This window comes from Musa acuminata, chromosome BXJ2-1 (assembly GCF_036884655.1).
Source record: "Musa acuminata AAA Group cultivar baxijiao chromosome BXJ2-1, Cavendish_Baxijiao_AAA, whole genome shotgun sequence".
In the NCBI taxonomy this organism is placed as follows: Eukaryota; Viridiplantae; Streptophyta; class Magnoliopsida; order Zingiberales; family Musaceae; genus Musa; species Musa acuminata.
The window spans coordinates 27,440,422-27,460,082 of NC_088338.1; the positions used below are offsets into that span (position 1 = coordinate 27,440,422).

At 52.3% G+C, this 19,661-nt stretch overlaps 11 non-coding genes and 22 pseudogenes across 11 annotated transcripts; all 33 read left to right on the top strand.

The window, feature by feature from the left end:
- Nucleotides 1-230: 230 nt before the first annotated feature.
- Nucleotides 231-349, top strand: LOC135604122 (5S ribosomal RNA; annotated as a pseudogene).
- Nucleotides 350-699: 350 nt separating this feature from the next.
- LOC135602771 (5S ribosomal RNA) lies at nt 700-818 on the top strand (annotated as a pseudogene).
- A 350-nt stretch (nt 819-1,168) lies between these two features.
- On the top strand, nt 1,169-1,287 carry LOC135601965 (5S ribosomal RNA; annotated as a pseudogene).
- A 350-nt stretch (nt 1,288-1,637) lies between these two features.
- Nucleotides 1,638-1,756, top strand: LOC135600617 (5S ribosomal RNA). The gene has a single exon (XR_010482935.1). It is a non-coding gene; the product is annotated as a 5S ribosomal RNA (ribosomal RNA).
- Nucleotides 1,757-2,106: 350 nt separating this feature from the next.
- LOC135604123 (5S ribosomal RNA) lies at nt 2,107-2,225 on the top strand (annotated as a pseudogene).
- Nucleotides 2,226-2,575: 350 nt separating this feature from the next.
- LOC135600618 (5S ribosomal RNA) lies at nt 2,576-2,694 on the top strand. The gene has a single exon (XR_010482936.1). It is a non-coding gene; the product is annotated as a 5S ribosomal RNA (ribosomal RNA).
- Nucleotides 2,695-3,044: 350 nt separating this feature from the next.
- On the top strand, nt 3,045-3,163 carry LOC135602041 (5S ribosomal RNA; annotated as a pseudogene).
- Nucleotides 3,164-3,512: 349 nt separating this feature from the next.
- Nucleotides 3,513-3,631, top strand: LOC135600703 (5S ribosomal RNA). The gene has a single exon (XR_010483019.1). It is a non-coding gene; the product is annotated as a 5S ribosomal RNA (ribosomal RNA).
- Nucleotides 3,632-3,981: 350 nt separating this feature from the next.
- Nucleotides 3,982-4,100, top strand: LOC135603830 (5S ribosomal RNA; annotated as a pseudogene).
- Nucleotides 4,101-4,450: 350 nt separating this feature from the next.
- On the top strand, nt 4,451-4,569 carry LOC135603855 (5S ribosomal RNA; annotated as a pseudogene).
- Nucleotides 4,570-4,919: 350 nt separating this feature from the next.
- LOC135604365 (5S ribosomal RNA) lies at nt 4,920-5,038 on the top strand (annotated as a pseudogene).
- A 350-nt stretch (nt 5,039-5,388) lies between these two features.
- LOC135602633 (5S ribosomal RNA) lies at nt 5,389-5,507 on the top strand (annotated as a pseudogene).
- A 350-nt stretch (nt 5,508-5,857) lies between these two features.
- LOC135599366 (5S ribosomal RNA) lies at nt 5,858-5,976 on the top strand (annotated as a pseudogene).
- A 350-nt stretch (nt 5,977-6,326) lies between these two features.
- Nucleotides 6,327-6,445, top strand: LOC135604124 (5S ribosomal RNA; annotated as a pseudogene).
- A 350-nt stretch (nt 6,446-6,795) lies between these two features.
- LOC135602772 (5S ribosomal RNA) lies at nt 6,796-6,914 on the top strand (annotated as a pseudogene).
- Nucleotides 6,915-7,264: 350 nt separating this feature from the next.
- Nucleotides 7,265-7,383, top strand: LOC135601889 (5S ribosomal RNA; annotated as a pseudogene).
- A 350-nt stretch (nt 7,384-7,733) lies between these two features.
- On the top strand, nt 7,734-7,852 carry LOC135604382 (5S ribosomal RNA; annotated as a pseudogene).
- Nucleotides 7,853-8,202: 350 nt separating this feature from the next.
- LOC135602773 (5S ribosomal RNA) lies at nt 8,203-8,321 on the top strand (annotated as a pseudogene).
- A 350-nt stretch (nt 8,322-8,671) lies between these two features.
- LOC135601841 (5S ribosomal RNA) lies at nt 8,672-8,790 on the top strand (annotated as a pseudogene).
- A 350-nt stretch (nt 8,791-9,140) lies between these two features.
- Nucleotides 9,141-9,259, top strand: LOC135600619 (5S ribosomal RNA). Its single transcript, XR_010482938.1, has one exon. It is a non-coding gene; the product is annotated as a 5S ribosomal RNA (ribosomal RNA).
- A 350-nt stretch (nt 9,260-9,609) lies between these two features.
- On the top strand, nt 9,610-9,728 carry LOC135604227 (5S ribosomal RNA; annotated as a pseudogene).
- A 350-nt stretch (nt 9,729-10,078) lies between these two features.
- LOC135601255 (5S ribosomal RNA) lies at nt 10,079-10,197 on the top strand. Its single transcript, XR_010483554.1, has one exon. It is a non-coding gene; the product is annotated as a 5S ribosomal RNA (ribosomal RNA).
- Nucleotides 10,198-10,547: 350 nt separating this feature from the next.
- LOC135602210 (5S ribosomal RNA) lies at nt 10,548-10,666 on the top strand (annotated as a pseudogene).
- Nucleotides 10,667-11,016: 350 nt separating this feature from the next.
- On the top strand, nt 11,017-11,135 carry LOC135602821 (5S ribosomal RNA; annotated as a pseudogene).
- A 350-nt stretch (nt 11,136-11,485) lies between these two features.
- On the top strand, nt 11,486-11,604 carry LOC135601256 (5S ribosomal RNA). Its single transcript, XR_010483555.1, has one exon. It is a non-coding gene; the product is annotated as a 5S ribosomal RNA (ribosomal RNA).
- Nucleotides 11,605-11,954: 350 nt separating this feature from the next.
- On the top strand, nt 11,955-12,073 carry LOC135601083 (5S ribosomal RNA). Its single transcript, XR_010483387.1, has one exon. It is a non-coding gene; the product is annotated as a 5S ribosomal RNA (ribosomal RNA).
- A 350-nt stretch (nt 12,074-12,423) lies between these two features.
- On the top strand, nt 12,424-12,542 carry LOC135603184 (5S ribosomal RNA; annotated as a pseudogene).
- A 350-nt stretch (nt 12,543-12,892) lies between these two features.
- On the top strand, nt 12,893-13,011 carry LOC135602822 (5S ribosomal RNA; annotated as a pseudogene).
- Nucleotides 13,012-13,361: 350 nt separating this feature from the next.
- On the top strand, nt 13,362-13,480 carry LOC135601198 (5S ribosomal RNA). The gene has a single exon (XR_010483499.1). It is a non-coding gene; the product is annotated as a 5S ribosomal RNA (ribosomal RNA).
- Nucleotides 13,481-13,830: 350 nt separating this feature from the next.
- On the top strand, nt 13,831-13,949 carry LOC135601257 (5S ribosomal RNA). Its single transcript, XR_010483556.1, has one exon. It is a non-coding gene; the product is annotated as a 5S ribosomal RNA (ribosomal RNA).
- Nucleotides 13,950-14,299: 350 nt separating this feature from the next.
- On the top strand, nt 14,300-14,418 carry LOC135600026 (5S ribosomal RNA). Its single transcript, XR_010482360.1, has one exon. It is a non-coding gene; the product is annotated as a 5S ribosomal RNA (ribosomal RNA).
- A 350-nt stretch (nt 14,419-14,768) lies between these two features.
- On the top strand, nt 14,769-14,887 carry LOC135603185 (5S ribosomal RNA; annotated as a pseudogene).
- A 350-nt stretch (nt 14,888-15,237) lies between these two features.
- On the top strand, nt 15,238-15,356 carry LOC135601258 (5S ribosomal RNA). The gene has a single exon (XR_010483557.1). It is a non-coding gene; the product is annotated as a 5S ribosomal RNA (ribosomal RNA).
- The last annotated feature ends 4,305 nt before the right edge of the window (nt 15,357-19,661 follow it).

Sequence of the window (19,661 nt, forward strand, 5' to 3'; positions counted from 1 at the left end):
ATTGGGGTCGCAATAGCGATTCCGAGATCGTTCTAGAAAGTGCCGATGGTTTCGGCATGTACTTGCCGTGATCGATACGCAGTCGTCGGGCTAGGGCTCGGAGAGAGCTTGAAATAGGGATTTCGTGAACGTTCGAGAAAGCGCCGACGGTTTCGTGACGGGCAAGAGGCTCCGGACGTTGATGCGCCGACCGCGACGTGCACATAGGCGAGGGACGAAGCTCGCGAAACGGGTGCGATAATGGCAGCACTAAATCACCGGATCCAATCAAAACAACGAAGTTAAGCGTGCTTGGGCCAGAGTAGTACTACGATGGGTGACCCCCTGGGAAGTCCTCGTGTTGCACTCCTTTTTGCATCCCGGGATACGAAACATCTCCCGTAGAGCTCCGAGACGATTGTTTTGGGGTTGGAAATTTGCTGTGACCGCTACGCTGTCAGTATCGAGGGGCTCAGAGAGAGCTTTCCGGATTGGGGTCGCAATAGCGATTCCGAGATCGTTCTAGAAAGTGCCGATGGTTTCGGCACGTGCTTGCCGTGATCGATATGCAGTCGTCGGGCTAGGGCTCGGAGAGAGCTTGCAATAGGGATTTCGTGAACGTTCGAGAAAGCGACGACGGTTTCGTGACGGGCAAGAGGCTCCGGACGTTGATGCGCCGACCGCGACGTGGTCATATGCGAGGGACGAAGCACGCGAAACGGGTGTGATAATGCCAGCACTAAATCACCAGATCCCATCAAAACACCGAAGTTAAGTGTGCTTGGGCCAAAGTAGTACTACGATGGGTGACCCCCTGGGAAGTCCTCGTGTTGCACTCCTTTTTGCATCCCGGGATACGAAACATCTCCCGTAGAGCTCCGAGACAATTGTTTTGGGACTGGAAATTTGCTGTGACCGCTACGCAGTCAGTATCGAGGGGCTCGGAGAGAGCTTTCCGGATTGGGGTCGCAATAGCGATTCCGAGATCGTTCTAGAAAGTGCCGATGGTTTCGGCATGTGCTTGCCATGACCGATACGCAGTTGTCGGGCTAGGGCTCGGAGAGAGCTTGCAATAGGGATTTCGTGACCGTTCGAGAAAGCGACGACGGTTTCATGACGGGCAATAGGCTCCGGACATTGATGCGCCGACCGCGACGTGCACATAGGCGAGGGACGAAGCACGCGAAACGGGTGTGATAATGCCGGCACTAAATCACCAGATCCCATCAAAACACCGAAGTTAAGCGTGCTTGGGCCAGAGTAGTACCACGATGGGTGACCCTCTGGGAATTCCTCGTGTTGCACTCCTTTTTGCATCCCAGGATACGAAACATCTCCCGTAGAGCTCCGAGACGATTGTTTTGGCGCTCGAAATTTGCTGTGACCGCTACGCAGTAAGTATCGAGGGGCTCGGAGAGAGCTTTCCGGATTGGGGTCGCAATAGCGATTCCGAGATCGTTCTAGAAAGTGCCGATGGTTTCGGCACGCGCTTGCCGTGACCGATACGTAGTCGTCGGGCTAGGGCTCGGAGAGAGCTTGCAATAGGGATTTCGTGAACGTTCGAGAAAGCGACGACGGTTTCGTGACGGGCAAGAGGCTCCGGACGTTGGTACGCCGACCGCGATGTGCACATAGGCAAGGTACGAAGCACGCGAAACGGGTGCGATAATGCCAGCACTAAATCACCGAATCCCATCAAAACTCCGAAGTTAAGCGTGCTTGGGCCAGAGTAGTACTACGATGGGTGACCCCCTAGGAAGTCCTCGTGTTGCACTCCTTTTTGCATCCCGGGATACGAAACATCTCCCGTAGAGCTCCGAGACGATTGTTTTGGGGTTGCAAATTTGCTGTGACCGCTACGCAGTCAGTATCGAGGGGCTCGGAGAGAGCTTTCCGGATTGGGGTCGCAATAGCGATTCCGAGATCGTTCTAGAAAGTGCCGATGGTTTCGGCATGTACTTGCCGTGATCGATACGCAGTCGTCGGGCTAGGGCTCGGAGAGAGCTTGAAATAGGGATTTCGTGAACGTTCGAGAAAGCGCCGACGGTTTCGTGACGGGCAAGAGGCTCCGGACGTTGATGCGCCGACCGCGATGTGCACTTAGGCGAGGGACGAAGCTCGCGAAACGGGTGCGATAATGGCAGCACTAAATCACCGGATCCAATCAAAACAACGAAGTTAAGCGTGCTTGGGCCAGAGTAGTACTACGATGGGTGACCCCCTGGGAAGTCCTCGTGTTGCACTCCTTTTTGCATCCCGGGATACGAAACATCTCCCGTAGAGCTCCGAGACGATTGTTTTGGGGCTCGAAATTTGCTGTGACCGCTACGCAGTAAGTATCGAGGGGCTCGGAGAGAGATTTCCGGATTGGGGTCGCAATAGCGATTCCGAGATCGTTCTAGAAAGTGCCGATGGTTTCGGCACGCGCTTGCCGTGACCGATACGTAGTCGTCAGGCTAGGGCTCGTAGAGAGCTTGCAATAGGGATTTCGTGAACGTTCGAGAAAGCGACGACGGTTTCGTGACGGGCAAGAGGCTCCGGTCGTTGGTACACCGACCGCGACGTGCACATAGGCGAGGTACGAAGCACGCGAAACGGGTGCGATAATGCCAGCACTAAATCACCGAATCCCATCAAAACTCCGAAGTTAAGCGTGCTTGGGCCAGAGTAGTACTACGATGGGTGACCCCCTAGGAAGTCCTCGTGTTGCACTCCTTTTTGCATCCTTGGATACGAAACATCTCCCGTAGAGCTCCGAGACGATTGTTTTGGTGTTGGAAATTTGCTGTGACCGCTACGCAGTCAGTATCGAGGGGCTCGGAGAGAGCTTTCCGGATTGGGGTCGCAATTGCGATTCCTAGATCGTTCTAGAAAGTGCCGATGGTTTCGGCACGTACTTGCCGTGATCGATACGCAGTCGTCGGGCTAGGGCTCGGAGAGAGCTTGAAATAGGGATTTCGTGAACGTTCGAGAAAGCGCCGACGGTTTCGTGACGGGCAAGAGGCTCCGGACGTTGATGCGCCGACCGCGACGTGCACATAGGCGAGGGACGAAGCTCGCGAAACGGGTGCGATAATGGCAGCACTAAATCACCGGATCCCATAAAAACACCGAAGTTAAGCGTGCTTGGGCCAGAGTAGTACTACGATGGGTGACCCCCTGGGAAGTCCTCGTGTTGCACTCCTTTTTACATCCCGGGATACGAAACATCTCCCGTAGAGCTCCGAGACGATTGTTTTGGGGCTCGAAATTTGCTGTGACCGCTACGCAGTAAGTATCGAGGGGCTCGGAGAGAGCTTTCCAGATTGGGGTCGCAATAGCGATTCCGAGATCGTTCTAGAAAGTGCCGATGGTTCGGCACGCGCTTGCCGTGACCGATACGTAGTCGTCGGGCTAGGGCTCGGAGAGAGCTTGCAATAGGGATTTCGTGAACGTTCGAGAAAGCGACGACGGTTTAGTGACGGGCAAGAGGCTCCGGACGTTGGTACGCCGACCGCGAAGTGCACATAGGCGAGGGACGAAGCACGCGAAACGGGTGCGATAATGCCAGCACTAAATCACCGAATCCCATCAAAACTCCGAAGTTAAGCGTGCTTGGGCCAGAGTAGTACTACGATGGGTGACCCCCTGGGAAGTCCTCGTGTTGCAATCCTTTTTGCATCCCGGGATACGAAACATCTCCCGTAGAGCTCCGAGACGATTGTTTTGGGGTTGGAAATTTGCTGTGACCGCTACGCAGTCAGTATCGAGGGGCTCGGAGAGAGCTTTCCGGATTGGGGTCGCAATAGCGATTCCGAGATCGTTCTAGAAAGTGCCAATGGTTTCGGCACGTACTTGCCGTGATCGATACGCAGTCGTCGGGCTAGGGCTCGGAGAGAGCTTGAAATAGGGATTTCGTGAACGTTCGAGAAAGCGCCGACGGTTTCGTGACGGGCAAGAGGCTCCGGACGTTGATGCGCCGACCGCGACGTGCACATAGGCGAGGGACGAAGCTCGCGAAACGGGTGCGATAATGGCAGCACTAAATCACCGGATCCCATCAAAACAACGAAGTTAAGCGTGCTTGGGCCAGAGTAGTACTACGATGGGTGACCCCCGGGGAAGTCCTCGTGTTGCACTCCTTTTTGCATCCCGGGATACGAAACATCTCCCGTAGAGCTCCGAGACGATTGTTTTGGGGTTGGAAATTTGCTGTGACCGCTACGCAGTAAGTATCGAGGGGCTCGGAGAGAGCTTTCCGGATTGGGGTCGCAATAGCGATTCCGAGATCGTTCTAGAAAGTGCCGATGGTTTCGGCACGCGCTTGCCGTGACCGATACGTAGTCGTCGGGCTAGGGCTCGGAGAGAGCTTGCAATAGGGATTTCGTGAACGTTCGAGAAAGCGACGACGGTTTCGTGACGGGCAAGTGGCTCCGGACGTTGGTACGCCGACCGCGACGTGCAGATAGACGAGGGACGAAGCACGCAAAACGGGTGCGATAATGCCAGCACTAAATCACCGAATCCTATCAAAACTCTGAAGTTAGGCGTGCTTGGGCCAGAGTAGTATTACGATGGGTGACCCCCTGGGAAGTCCTCGTGTTGCACTCCTTTTTGCATCCCGGGATATGAAACATCTCCCGTAGAGCACCGAGACGATTGTTTTGGGGTTGGAAATTTGCTGTGACCGCTACGCAGTCAGTATCGAGGGGCTCGGAGAGAGCTTTCCGGATTGGGGTCGCAATAGCGATTCCGAGATCGTTCTAGAAAGTGCCGATGGTTTCGGCATGTACTTGCCGTGATCGATACGCAGTCGTCGGGCTAGGGCTCGGAGAGAGCTTGAAATAGGGATTTCGTGAATGTTCGAGAAAGCGACGACGGTTTCGTGACGGGCAAGAGGCTCCGGACGTTGATGCGCCGACCGCGACGTGCACTTAGGCGAGGTACGAAGCTCGCGAAACGGGTGCGATAATGGCAGCACTAAATCACTGGATCCAATCAAAACAACGAAGTTAAGCGTGCTTGGGCCAGAGTAGTACTACGATGGGTGACCCCCTGGGAAGTCCTCGTGTTGCACTCCTTTTTGCATCCCGGGATACGAAACATCTCCCGTAGAGCTCCGAGACGATTGTTTTGGGGTTGCAAATTTGCTGTGACCGCTACGCTGTCAGTATCGAGGGGCTCGGAGAGAGCTTTCCGGATTGGGGTCGCAATAGCGATTCCGAGATCGTTCTAGAAAGTGCCGATGGTTTCGGCACGTGCTTGCCGTGATCGATACGCAGTCGTCGGGCTAGGGCTCGGAGAGAGCTTGCAATAGGGATTTCGTGAACGTTCGAGAAAGCGACGACGGTTTCGTGACGGGCAAGAGGCTCCGGACGTTGATGCGCCGACCGCGACGTGCACTTAGGCGAGGGACGAAGCACGCGAAACGGGTGCGATAATGCCAGCACTAAATCACCGAATCCTATCAAAACTCTGAAGTTAAGCGTGCTTGGGCCAGAGTAGTATTACGATGGGTGACCCCCTGGGAAGTCCTCGTGTTGCACTCCTTTTTGCATCCCGGGATATGAAACATCTCCCGTAGAGCACCGAGACGATTGTTTTGGGGTTGGAAATTTGCTGTGACCGCTACGTAGTCAGTATCGAGGGGCTCGGAGAGAGCTTTCCGGATTGGGGTCGCAATAGCGATTCCAAGATCGTTCTAGAAAGTGCCGATGGTTTCGGCATGTACTTGCCGTGATCGATACGCATTCGTCGGGCTAGGGCTCGGAGAGAGCTTGAAATAGGGATTTCGTGAACGTTCGAGAAAGCGCCGACGGTTTCGTGACGGGCAAGAGGCTCCGGACGTTGATGCGCCGACCGCGACGTGCACTTAGGCGAGGGACGAAGCTCGCGAAACGGGTGCGATAATGGCAGCACTAAATCACCAGATCCAATCAAAACAACGAAGTTAAGCGTGCTTGGGCCAGAGTAGTACTACGATGGGTGACCCCCAGGGAAGTCCTCGTGTTGTACTCCTTTTTGCATCCCGGGATACGAAACATCTCCCGTAGAGCTCCGAGACGATTGTTTTGGGGTTGGAAATTTGCTGTGACCGCTACGCTGTCAGTATCGTGGGGCTCGGAGAGAGCTTTCCGGATTGGGGTCGCAATAGCGATTCCGAGATCGTTCTAGAAAGTGCCGATGGTTTCGGCATGTACTTGCCGTGATCGATACGCAGTCGTCGGGCTAGGGCTCGGAGAGAGCTTGAAATAGGGATTTCGTGAACGTTCGAGAAAGCGACGACGGTTTCGTGACGGGCAAGAGGCTCCGGACGTTGATGCGCCGACCGCGACGTGCACTTAGGCGAGGGACGAAGCTCGCGAAACGGGTGCGATAATGGCAGCACTAAATCACCGGATCCAATCAAAACAACGAAGTTAAGCGTGCTTGGGCCAGAGTAGTACTACGATGGGTGACCCCCTGGGAAGTCCTCGTGTTGCACTCCTTTTTGCATCCCGGGATACGAAACATCTCCCGTAGAGCTCCGAGACGATTGTTTTGGGGTTGCAAATTTGCTGTGACCGCTACGCTGTCAGTATCGAGGGGCTCGGAGAGAGCTTTCCGGATTGGGGTCGCAATAGCGATTCCGAGATCGTTCTAGAAAGTGCCGATGGTTTCGGCACGTGCTTGCCGTGATCGATACGCAGTCGTCGGGCTAGGGCTCGGAGAGAGCTTGCAATAGGGATTTCGTGAACGTTCGAGAAAGCGACGACGGTTTCGTGACGGGCAAGAGGCTCCGGACGTTGATGCGCCGACCGCGACGTGGTCATATGCGAGGGACGAAGCACGCGAAACGGGTGTGATAATGCCAGCACTAAATCACCAGATCCCATCAAAACACCGAAGTTAAGTGTGCTTGGGCCAAAGTAGTACTACGATGGGTGACCCCCTGGGAAGTCCTCGTGTTGCACTCCTTTTTGCATCCCGGGATACGAAACATCTCCCGTAGAGCTCCGAGACAATTGTTTTGGGGCTGGAAATTTGCTGTGACCGCTACGCAGTCAGTATCGAGGGGCTCGGAGAGAGCTTTCCGGATTGGGGTCGCAATAGCGATTCCGAGATCGTTCTAGAAAGTGCCGATGGTTTCGGCACGCGCTTGCCGTGACCGATACGTAGTCGTCGGGCTAGGGCTCGGAGAGAGCTTGCAATAGGGATTTCGTGAACGTTCGAGAAAGCGACGACGGTTTCGTGACGGGCAAGAGGCTCCGGACGTTGGTACGCCGACCGCGACGTGCACATAGGCGAGGGACGAAGCACGCGAAACGGGTGCGATAATGCCAGCACTAAATCACCGAATCCTATCAAAACTCCGAAGTTAAGCGTGCTTGGGCCAGAGTAGTATTACGATGGGTGACCCCCTGGGAAGTCCTCGTGTTGCACTCCTTTTTGCATCCCGGGATATGAAACATCTCCCGTAGAGCCCCGAGACGATTGTTTTGGGGTTGGAAATTTGCTGTGACCGCTACGCAGTCAGTATCGAGGGGCTCGGAGAGAGCTTTCCGGATTGGGGTCGCAATAGCGATTCCGAGATCGTTCTAGAAAGTGCCGATGGTTTCGGCATGTACTTGCCGTGATCGATACGCAGTCGTCGGGCTAGGGCTCGGAGAGAGCTTGAAATAGGGATTTCGTGAACGTTCGAGAAAGCGCCGACGGTTTCGTGACGGGCAAGAGGCTCCGGACGTTGATGCGCCGACCGCGACGTGCACTTAGGCGAGGGACGAAGCTCGCGAAACGGGTGCGATAATGGCAGCACTAAATCACCGGATCCAATCAAAACAACGAAGTTAAGCGTGCTTGGGCCAGAGTAGTACTACGATGGGTGACCCCCAGGGAAGTCCTCGTGTTGCACTCCTTTTTGCATCCCGGGATACGAAACATCTTCCGTAGAGCTCCGAGACGATTGTTTTGGGGTTGGAAATTTGCTGTGACCGCTACGCTGTCAGTATCGAGGGGCTCGGAGAGAGCTTTCCGGATTGGGGTCGCAATAGCGATTCCGAGATCGTTCTAGAAAGTGCCGATGGTTTCGGCACGTGCTTGCCGTGATCGATACGCAGTCGTCGGGCTAGGGCTCGGAGAGAGCTTGCAATAGGGATTTCGTGAACGTTCGAGAAAGCGACGACTGTTTCGTGACGGGCAAGAGGCTCCGGACGTTGATGCGCCGACCGCGACGTGGTCATATGCGAGGGACGAAGCACGCGAAACGGGTGTGATAATGCCAGCACTAAATCACCAGATCCCATCAAAACACCGAAGTTAAGTGTGCTTGGGCCAAAGTAGTACTACGATGGGTGACCCCCTGGGAAGTCCTCGTGTTGCACTCCTTTTTGCATCCCGGGATACGAAACATCTCCCGTAGAGCTCCGAGACAATTGTTTTGGGGCTGGAAATTTGCTGTGACCGCTACGCAGTCAGTATTGAGGGGCTCGGAGAGAGCTTTCCGGATTGGGGTCGCAATAGCGATTCCGAGATCGTTCTAGAAAGTGCCGATGGTTTCGGCATGTGCTTGCCATGACCGATACGCAGTCGTCGGGCTAGGGCTCGGAGAGAGCTTGCAATAGGGATTTCGTGAACGATCGAGAAAGCGACGACGGTTTCATGACGGGCAAGAGGCTCCGGACATTGATGCGCCGACCGCGACGTGCACATAGGCGAGGGACGAAGCACGCGAAACGGGTGTGATAATGCCGGCACTAAATCACCAGATCCCATCAAAACACCGAAGTTAAGCGTGCTTGGGCCAGAGTAGTACCACGATGGGTGACCCTCTGGGAAGTCCTCGTGTTGCACTCCTTTTTGCATCCCAGGATACGAAACATCTCCCGTAGAGCTCCGAGACGATTGTTTTGGCGCTCGAAATTTGCTGTGACCGCTACGCAGTAAGTATCGAGGGGCTCGGAGAGAGCTTTCCGGATTGGGGTCGCAATAGCGATTCCGAGATCGTTCTAGAAAGTGCCGATGGTTTCGGCACGCGCTTGCCGTGACCGATACGTAGTCGTCGGGCTAGGGCTCGGAGAGAGCTTGCAATAGGGATTTCGTGAACGTTCGAGAAAGCGACGACGGTTTCGTGACGGGCAAGAGGCTCCGGACGTTGGTACGCCGACCGCGACGTGCACATAGGCAAGGTACGAAGCACGCGAAACGGGTGCGATAATGCCAGCACTAAATCACCGAATCCCATCAAAACTCCGAAGTTAAGCGTGCTTGGGCCAGAGTAGTACTACGATGGGTGACCCCCTAGGAAGTCCTCGTGTTGCACTCCTTTTTGCATCCCGGGATACGAAACATCTCCCGTAGAGCTCCGAGACGATTGTTTTGGGGTTGGAAATTTGCTGTGACCGCTACGCAGTCAGTATCGAGGGGCTTGGAGAGAGCTTTCCGGATTGGGGTCGCAATAGCGATTCCGAGATCGTTCTAGAAAGTGCCGATGGTTTCGGCACGTACTTGCCGTGATCGATACGCAGTCGTCGGGCTAGGGCTCGGAGAGAGATTGAAATAGGGATTTCGTGAACGTTCGAGAAAGCGCCGACGGTTTCGTGACGGGCAAGAGGCTCCGGACGTTGATGCGCCGACCGCGACGTGCACATCGGTGAGGGACGAAGCTCGCGAAACGGGTGCGATAATGGCAGCACTAAATCACCGGATCCAATCAAAACAACGAAGTTAAGCGTGCTTGGGCCAGAGTAGTACTACGATGGGTGACCCCTTGGGAAGTCCTCGTGTTGCACTCCTTTTTGCATCCCGGGATACGAAACATCTCCCGTAGAGCTCCGAGACGATTGTTTTGGGGTTGGAAATTTGCTGTGACCGCTACGCAATCAGTATCGAGGGGCTCGGAGAGAGCTTTCCGGATTGGGGTCGCAATTGCGATTCCGAGATCGTTCTAGAAAGTGCCGATGATTTCGGCACGTGCTTGCCGTGATCGATACGCAGTCGTCGGGCTAGGGCTCGGAGAGAGCTTGCAATAGGGATTTCGTGAACGTTCGAGAAAGCGACGACGGTTTCGTGACGGGCAAGAGGCTCCGGACGTTGATGCGCCGACCGCGACGTGGTCATATGCGAGGGACGAAGCACGCGAAACGGGTGTGATAATGCCAGCACTAAATCACCAGATCCCATCAAAACACCGAAGTTAAGCGTGCTTGGGCCAGAGTAGTACTACGATGGGTGACCCCCTGGGAAGTCCTCGTGTTGCACTCCTTTTTGCATCCCGGGATACGAAACATCTCCCGTAGAGCTCCGAGATGATTGTTTTGGGGCTGGAAATTTGCTGTGACCGCTACGCAGTCAGTATCGAGGGGCTCGGAGAGAGCTTTCCGGATTGGGGTCGCAATAGCGATTCCGAGATCGTTCTAGAAAGTGCCGATGGTTTCGGCATGTGCTTGCCATGACCGATACGCAATCGTCGGGCTAGGGCTCGGAGAGAGCTTGCAATAGGGATTTCGTGAACGTTCGTGAAAGCGACGACGGTTTCGTGACGGGCAAGAGGCTCCGGACATTGATGCGCAGACCGCGACGTGCACATAGGCGAGGGACGAAGCACGCGAAACGGGTGTGATAATGCCGGCACTAAATCACCAGATCCCATCAAAACACCGAAGTTAAGCGTGCTTGGGCCAGAGTAGTACCACGATGGGTGACCCCCTAGGAAGTCCTCGTGTTGCACTCCTTTTTGCATCCCGGGATACGAAACATCTCCCGTAGAGCTTCGAGAGGATTGTTTTGGGGTTGGAAATTTGCTGTGACCGCTACGCAGTCAGTATCGAGGGGCTCGGAGAGAGCTTTCCGGATTGGGGTCGCAATAGCGATTCCGAGATCATTCTAGAAAGTGCCGATGGTTTCGGAACGTGCTTGCCGTGATTGATACGCAGTCGTCGGGCTAGGGCTCGGAGAGAGCTTGCAATAGTGATTTCGTGAACGTTCGAGAAAGCGACGACGGTTTCGTGACGGGCAAGAGGCTCCGGACATTGATGCGCCGACCGCGACGTGGTCATACGCGAGGGGCGAAGCACGCGAAACGGGAGTGATAATGCCTGCACTAAATCACCAGATCCCATCAAAACACCGAAGTTAAGCGTGCTTGGACCAGAGTAGTACTACGATGGGTGACCCCCTGGGAAGTCCTCGTGTTGCACTCCTTTTTGCATCCCGGGATACGAAACATCTCCCGTAGAGCTCCGAGACGATTGTTTTGGGGCTGGAAATTTGCTGTGACCGCTACGCAGTCAGTATCGAGGGGCTCGGAGAGAGCTTTACGGATTGGGGTCGCAATAGCGATTCCGAGATCGTTCTAGAAAGTGCCAATGGTTTCGGCACGCGCTTGCCGTGACCGATACGTAGTCGTCGGGCTAGGGCTCGGAGAGAGCTTGCAATAGGGATTTCGTGAACGTTCGAGAAAGCGCCGACGGTTTCGTGACGGGCAAGATGCTCCGGACATTGATGCGCCGACCGCGACGTGGTCATATGCGAGGGACGAAGCACGCGAAACGGGTGTGATAATGCCAGCACTAAATCACCAGATCCCATCAAAACACCGAAGTTAAGCGTGCTTGGGCCAGAGTAGTACTACGATGGGTGACCCCCTGGGAAGTCCTCGTGTTGCACTCCTTTTTGCATCCCAGGATACGAAACATCTCCCGTAGAGCTCCGAGACGATTGTTTTGGGGCTGGAAATTTGCTGTGACCGCTACGCAGTCAGTATCGGGGGGCTCGGAGAGAGCTTTCCGGATCGGGGTCGCAATAGCGATTCCGAGATCGTTCTAGAAAGTGCCGATGGTTTCGGCACGCGCTTGCCGTGACCGATACGTAGTCGTCGGGCTAGGGCTCGGAGAGAGCTTGCAATAGGGATTTCGTGAACGTTCGAGAAAGCGACGACGGTTTCGTGACGGGCAAGAGGCTCCGGACGTTGGTACGCCGACCGCGACGTGCACATAGGCGAGGGACGAAGCACGCGAAACGGGTGCGATAATGCCAGCACTAAATCACCGAATCCCATCAAAACTCCGAAATTAAGCGTGCTTGGGCCAGAGTAGTACTACGATGGGTGACCCCCTGGGAAGTCCTCGTGTTGCACTCCTTTTTGCATCCCGGGATACGAAACATCTCCCGTAGAGCTCCGAGACGATTGTTTTGGGGTTGGAAATTTGCTGTGACCGCTACGCAGTCAGTATCGAGGGGCTCGGAGAGAGCTTTCCGGATTGGGGTCGCAATAGCGATTCCGAGATCGTTCTAGAAAGTGCCAATGGTTTCGGCACGTACTTGCCGTGATCGATACGCAGTCGTCGGGCTAGGGCTCGGAGAGAGCTTGAAATAGGGATTTCGTGAACGTTCGAGAAAGCGCCGACGGTTTCGTGACGGGCAAGAGGCTCCGGACGTTGATGCGCCGACCGCGACGTGCACATAGGCGAGGGACGAAGCTCGCGAAACGGGTGCGATAATGGCAGCACTAAATCACCGGATCCCATCAAAACAACGAAGTTAAGCGTGCTTGGGCCAGAGTAGTACTACGATGGGTGACCCCCTGGGAAGTCCTCGTGTTGCACTCCTTTTTGCATCCCGGGATACGAAACATCTCCCGTAGAGCTTCGAGAGGATTGTTTTGGGGTTGGAAATTTGCTGTGACCGCTACGCAGTCAGTATCGAGGGGCTCGGAGAGAGCTTTCCGGATTGGGGTCGCAATAGCGATTCCGAGATCATTCTAGAAAGTGCCGATGGTTTCGGCACGTGCTTGCCGTGATTGATACGCAGTCGTCGGGCTAGGGCTCGGAGAGAGCTTGCAATAGTGATTTCGTGAACGTTCGAGAAAGCGACGACGGTTTCGTGACGGGCAAGAGGCTCCGGACATTGATGCGCCGACCGCGACGTGGTCATACGCGAGGGGCGAAGCACGCGAAACGGGAGTGATAATGCCTGCACTAAATCACCAGATCCCATCAAAACACCGAAGTTAAGCGTGCTTGGACCAGAGTAGTACTACGATGGGTGACCCCCTGGGAAGTCCTCGTGTTGCACTCCTTTTTGCATCCCGGGATACGAAACATCTCCCGTAGAGCTCCGAGACGATTGTTTTGGGGCTGGAAATTTGCTGTGACCGCTACGCAGTCAGTATCGAGGGGCTCGGAGAGAGCTTTACGGATTGGGGTCGCAATAGCGATTCCGAGATCGTTCTAGAAAGTGCCAATGGTTTCGGCACGCGCTTGCCGTGACCGATACGTAGTCGTCGGGCTAGGGCTCGGAGAGAGCTTGCAATAGGGATTTCGTGAACGTTCGAGAAAGCGCCGACGGTTTCGTGACGGGCAAGATGCTCCGAACGTTGGTACGCCGACCGCGACGTGCACATAGGCGAGGGACGAAGCACGCGAAACGGGTGCGATAATGCCAGCACTAAATCATCGAATCCCATCAAAACTCCGAAGTTAAGCGTGCTTGGGCCAGAGTAGTACTACGATGGGTGACCCCCTGGGAAGTCCTCGTGTTGCATTCCTTTTTGCATCCCGGGATACGAAACATCTCCCGTAGAGCTCCGAGACGATTGTTTTGGGGTTGGAAATTTGCTGTGACCGCTACGCAGTCAGTGTCGAGGTGCTCGGAGAGAGCTTTCCGGATTGGGGTCGCAATAGCGATTCCGAGATCGTTCTAGAAAGTGCCGATGGTTTCGGCACGCGCTTGCCGTGACCGATACGTAGTCGTCGGGCTAGGGCTCGGAGATAGCTTGCAATAGGGATTTCGTGAACGTTCGAGAAAGCGACGACGGTTTCGTGACGGGCAAGAGGCTCCGGACGTTGATGCGCCGACCGCGACGTGGTCATATGCGAGGGACGAAGCACGCGAAACGGGTGTGATAATGCCAGCACTAAATCACCAGATCCCATCAAAACACCGAAGTTAAGCGTGCTTGGGCCAGAGTAGTACTACGATGGGTGACCCCCTGGGAAGTCCTCGTGTTGCACTCCTTTTTGCATCCCAGGATACGAAACATCTCCCGTAGAGCTCCGAGACGATTGTTTTGGGGCTGGAAATTTGCTGTGACCGCTACGCAGTCAGTATCGGGGGGCTCGGAGAGAGCTTTCCGGATCGGGGTCGCAATAGCGATTCCGAGATCGTTCTAGAAAGTGCCGATGGTTTCGGCACGCGCTTGCCGTGACCGATACGTAGTCGTCGGGCTAGGGCTCGGAGAGAGCTTGCAATAGGGATTTCGTGAACGTTCGAGAAAGCGACGACGGTTTCGTGACGGGCAAGAGGCTCCGGACGTTGGTACGCCGACCGCGACGTGCACATAGGCGAGGGACGAAGCACGCGAAACGGGTGCGATAATGCCAGCACTAAATCACCGAATCCCATCAAAACTCCGAAGTTAAGCGTGCTTGGGCCAGAGTAGTACTACGATGGGTGACCCCCTGGGAAGTCCTCGTGTTGCACTCCTTTTTGCATCCCGGGATACGAAACATCTCCCGTAGAGCTCCGAGACGATTGTTTTGGGGTTGGAAATTTGCTGTGACCGCTACGCAGTCAGTATCGAGGGGCTCGGAGAGAGCTTTCCGGATTGGGGTCGCAATAGCGATTCCGAGATCGTTCTAGAAAGTGCCAATGGTTTCGGCACGTACTTGCCGTGATCGATACGCAGTCGTCGGGCTAGGGCTCGGAGAGAGCTTGAAATAGGGATTTCGTGAACGTTCGAGAAAGCGCCGACGGTTTCGTGACGGGCAAGAGGCTCCGGACGTTGATGCGCCGACCGCGACGTGCACATAGGCGAGGGACGAAGCTCGCGAAACGGGTGCGATAATGGCAGCACTAAATCACCGGATCCCATCAAAACAACGAAGTTAAGCGTGCTTGGGCCAGAGTAGTACTACGATGGGTGACCCCCTGGGAAGTCCTCGTGTTGCACTCCTTTTTGCATCCCGGGATACGAAACATCTCCCGTAGAGCTCCGAGACGATTGTTTTGGGGTTGGAAATTTGCTGTGACCGCTACGCAGTCAGTATCGAGGGGCTCGGAGAGAGCTTTCCGGATTGGGGTCGCAATTGCGATTCCGAGATCGTTCTAGAAAGTGCCGATGGTTTCGGCACGCGCTTGCCGTGACTGATACGTAGTCGTCGGGCTAGGGCTCGGAGATAGCTTGCAATAGGGATTTCGTGAACGTTCGAGAAAGCGACGACGGTTTCGTGACGGGCAAGAGGCTCCGGACGTTGATGCGCCGACCGCGACGTGGTCATACGCGAGGGACGAAGCACGCGAAACGGGTGTGATAATGCCAGCACTAAATCACCAGATCCCATCAAAACACCGAAGTTAAGCGTGCTTGGGCCAGAGTAGTACTACGATGGGTGACCCCCTGGGAAGTCCTCGTGTTGCACTCCTTTTTGCATCCCGGGATACGAAACATCTCCCGTAGAGCTCCGAGACGATTGTTTTGGGGCTGGAAATTTGCTGTGACCGCTACGCAGTCAGTATCGAGGGGCTCGGAGAGAGCTTTCCGGATTGGGGTCGCAATAGCGATTCCGAGATCGTTCTAGAAAGTGCCGATGGTTTCGGCACGTGCTTGCCATGACCGATACGCAGTCGTCGGGCTAGGGCTCGGAGAGAGCTTGCAATAGGGATTTCGTGAACGTTCGAGAAAGCGACGACGGTTTCGTGACGGGCAAGAGGCTCCGGACATTGATGCGCTGACCGCGACGTGGTCATACGCGAGGGACGAAGTGTTAGGATCGAGAGCACTAAGAGGGGGGGGTGAATTAGTGCAGCGGATATTTTTCAGCGATTAAAAAACGAAAGCTGCGTTCGTTCAATAAAGACTATTTTGATGCAAAAGCCGATTCTAAGATTACTTATGATTAAGTGCAGTTTACGTTTAAACACAGTTAGCATCTAAACGCAGTTTGCGTCTAAATGCAGATTGCGTCTAAACTCAGATTGCGTCTAAGCGCAGTTTGCGTCTTAGCGCTGATTGCGTCTAAGCGCAGATTGCATCTAAACGCAGATTGCGTCTAAGCGCAGATTGCGTCTAAACACAGTTTGCATCTAGGAGCAGTTTAAGCAAAAGTATAAAGACAATGTGCTGCTGTTGTACAGCTCAAAAAGTAATCTGCAAAAAAATAGATTTACGTCTAAACGCAGATTTACGTCTAGACGCAGATTTACGTCTAAACGCAGATTTATGTCTTAAACGCAGATTTACGTCTGAACTTTGAAACTCGTTTGTATACTCGCAGAAGGCAGTATGCAGTTGAAATCAAGACGTAAACGTGAACTGAGATCTGATGATTGTGCGAGGAAAGCCGATTTACGTCTAAATGCAGTTTTACGTCTAAATGTTGAAACTCATTCGTCAAATTGTAGAGGACAGTTTGCAGTTAATAGGATCAAAATGTAAGTGTAAACTGCAAAGAAACTCGTTCATAAAAGCACGGAAGACAGTTCTGCAGAATCAAACGTAAACGTAAACTGTAATGTACGAAAATATGAATTTACGTCTGAATGCAGATTCGGAAGAACAGCACTTAGAACTTGTTCGTGAAAGCGCAGAGAGCAGTAGTAATGAAGGAGGTTTGCAGTAATGATAAAGTGCTCAAAAATAAACGCAAACCAGAGATTTAGAGTGGTTCGGTCAGCCTTGACCTACTCCACTTTTGGCTTCCTCCACCGACGAGGTCGCCGACGTCAACTAGGAGCCTTCCTTCAATAGGCGAAGGCCAACTACCCTCTTACAGATTCACTCCTTTTGATGGGCTTAGGAGACAACCCTTACAAATGTTTTCTCTCCTCACTTTACAACTCAAACTTGAAGAACAGAAGGAGGAGGAAAACTAGCAGTTTTGAGCTCCAAGAACCACTGAAAAGATCAAGATTTCGGCTTGAGTTCTTGCTGCTCTCAGTGCTGAATGGGTGGGGTATTTATAGGCCCCAACCCAGTTCAAATTTGGAGCTCAAAACGATCAAATCCCAGAATTCCGGGATCAGGCGGTTGCACCTCCTGACTGGAGAGGTTGCACCGCCTGGCAGAGCTCGAAGACCGAGCTCAGGCGGTGCCACATCTCTGCCAGGGAGGTTGCACCGCCCAGTCTTGCTCGAAGACTGAGCTCAGGCGGTGCCACCTCTCTGTCAGGGAGGTTGCACCGCCCAGTCTTGCTCGAAGACTGAGCTCAGGCGGTGCCACCTCCCGGCTGGAGAGGTTGCACCGCCCAGTCTCGCTGGGAGGCTTAGCCCAGGCGGTGCCACCTCCTGGCCTAGGCGGTTGCACCTCCTGGCACTATTCCAGATCACTGGTTGGGCTCCAAACTTGGCCCAAACCAGTCCGAATTCGGGCCCAATTGGCCCAAGATTAAGTTAATTGGATCACCTCCCATTTTCCAACTTAATCAACGTGCTAACTACGATTAGATCTAAGACAATTTCTGCAACTTTGCTTCGTTGCGTCAATCGCTTCTTCCGGCGAGTTTCCGGCGAACTTCCATTGATCATCCGATGAACCCTCGGTGATGCTCCTACGGACTTCCGGCAAACTCCTGGACTTTGCGACGATCCACTTGGCAAGTTCCGACGAGCTTCGCTTGGCAAGCTTCTGGACTTCTCGGATCTGTTCTCGCAGAACCTCCGACGACCGTCCGAACTTCCGTCGAACTCTCGAACTCCCAATGTGATCATGAACTTGACTCCGGCGCAACTCCTGCTGCTTGTCTTTCTTTTTCATCGTAGTTAATCCTGCACACACAAAAACAAAAACTTCGATCGAGACAATTAATCCTAAGCAATTAATCAAGTTGTCCGGCATGTCATTGGTCCCTCGACGCTTCGTCCGATTCTTCGGCGCATCGTCCTTTCCTGCAGCCTATTGCCCAATCGGCCAGTTGACTCCGCAACTCCGATATCCTTGGCACAATACCCGCTCTTCTTGGCCCGATGCCCGAGTCCACGACCCGAAGCCTTCTATCGATACGTCGACCGATCCACCGGCCCGACGTCCAATCTTCTGACATGTTCCTCCGGCACAACATGATGTTCCTGCTTTAATTGTCTCATCCTGATCGAAGCACCCTGCGTCACTCAAAACGCAGATTAAATCATAAACATATATCAAGGAGTTTCATCATCAAAATACGAGATTCAACAATCTCCCCCTTTTTGATGATGACAACTACTTGATGACGGAGTTAAACTTAACTCCCGGAGTTTAAACAAACTCCCCCTATCAATATACCTTATTGATAGAAACTCTTAGATTCAAAAATCTAAGCAACATGTCATCATAATCAGAGTTAACCTTAACTCCCAGAGTTTAAACAAACTCCCCCTATCAATATGCCATATTGATAGAACCTTGAATTCAAACTGAATTCAAGTCATTGCAATATTCATCATGAATACTTGCAACACGTCAACATGAACATATGCATAAACTTATGCATCACATGTCATGTCATCAACATACTTTCATCAACATACTTCTCCCCCTTTGTCATCAACAAAAAGGAGAAGTATCACAATCAAGTGTTTGTGATATTGGTTCAACTCATTGCATGAAAAATATAATATCAAGTTTTATCATCATGCAGTTTTGAAGCCAAAAAATTTAGCAAATGTTACATCATGCTTAGAACATTCAAGCTATCAAGTTTTAGATATGCAAGTTTTACAGTATACAAGATAGCACTTAGTATGAAAATTAGAGATGTTCAAGATAGCAAGTTCTATATCATGCAAGCTAGCAAATTAGAGATGTTCAAGAAGGCAACTCTTGCTTCTTGAAATATGCAAATTTGTCAAGTTTTGCTAGATGTGCAAGTTAGCATTTTTGCCTCTTGAGATAGGCAAGATAGCACATATGCTTCTTTTGAGATAGCAACTTTTCGCTTCTCTTTAGACTACAAGCTAGCAATTTTTACGATATACAAGTTTCGCAATATACAAGCTAGCAAAAACTTCGAAAGCAAATGCAAGATAACTTTCTTGTGTAGGCTCATGATTATTGCTTCCTATTGTAATGTGCAGGTTGCAAGTCTTGCTTCTTGAGATATTCAAGATAGTGATTTTCAAGAAGACAATTTTTGCTTCTTGAAATAAGCAAGTTAGCAATCAAGTTTTTGCATCTTCTTGACTTGTGCAAGCTAGCTATCTCCCCCTTTGTCATTGTCAAAAAGAAAGGAAGAATACAGTTTTGTAGTTCTTTTTCCTTTTACAACGATTTCAAAATCATGACAAAGGATGAATAATCAAGTTATGAATGTCAAGACAATTTTTCATTATGAATATTTTATCATTGCATGCATCGTTATCATAGGTTGAAGTATTACATGCATAATTTCATATCACCATTCATAATTACATTAATGTTTCAATATAGCAATTTCTTCTCAAAGTGTGTAACTTAGCACTCATTGCATTTTAAATCATGATTTACATCATATGCAACACATCACATCATAATTAGAAAGCACAAGTATTGCATGCATAATTGCACATCATAAATGTTTGATATCATGATGGTATCAATTTTGTCAAATTATATCCTACCATGCATGATCAAAACTTCTCCCCATTTTATCATTTCAAGGCATCATAGATCAAGTTATGATTCATGATTCATCATAAAGCAAGTTAGTTTTCAATCATCACATAAGGCATTTAAGGAATTTTTGAAACATAGGAGAATGATTAATTTAAGCATA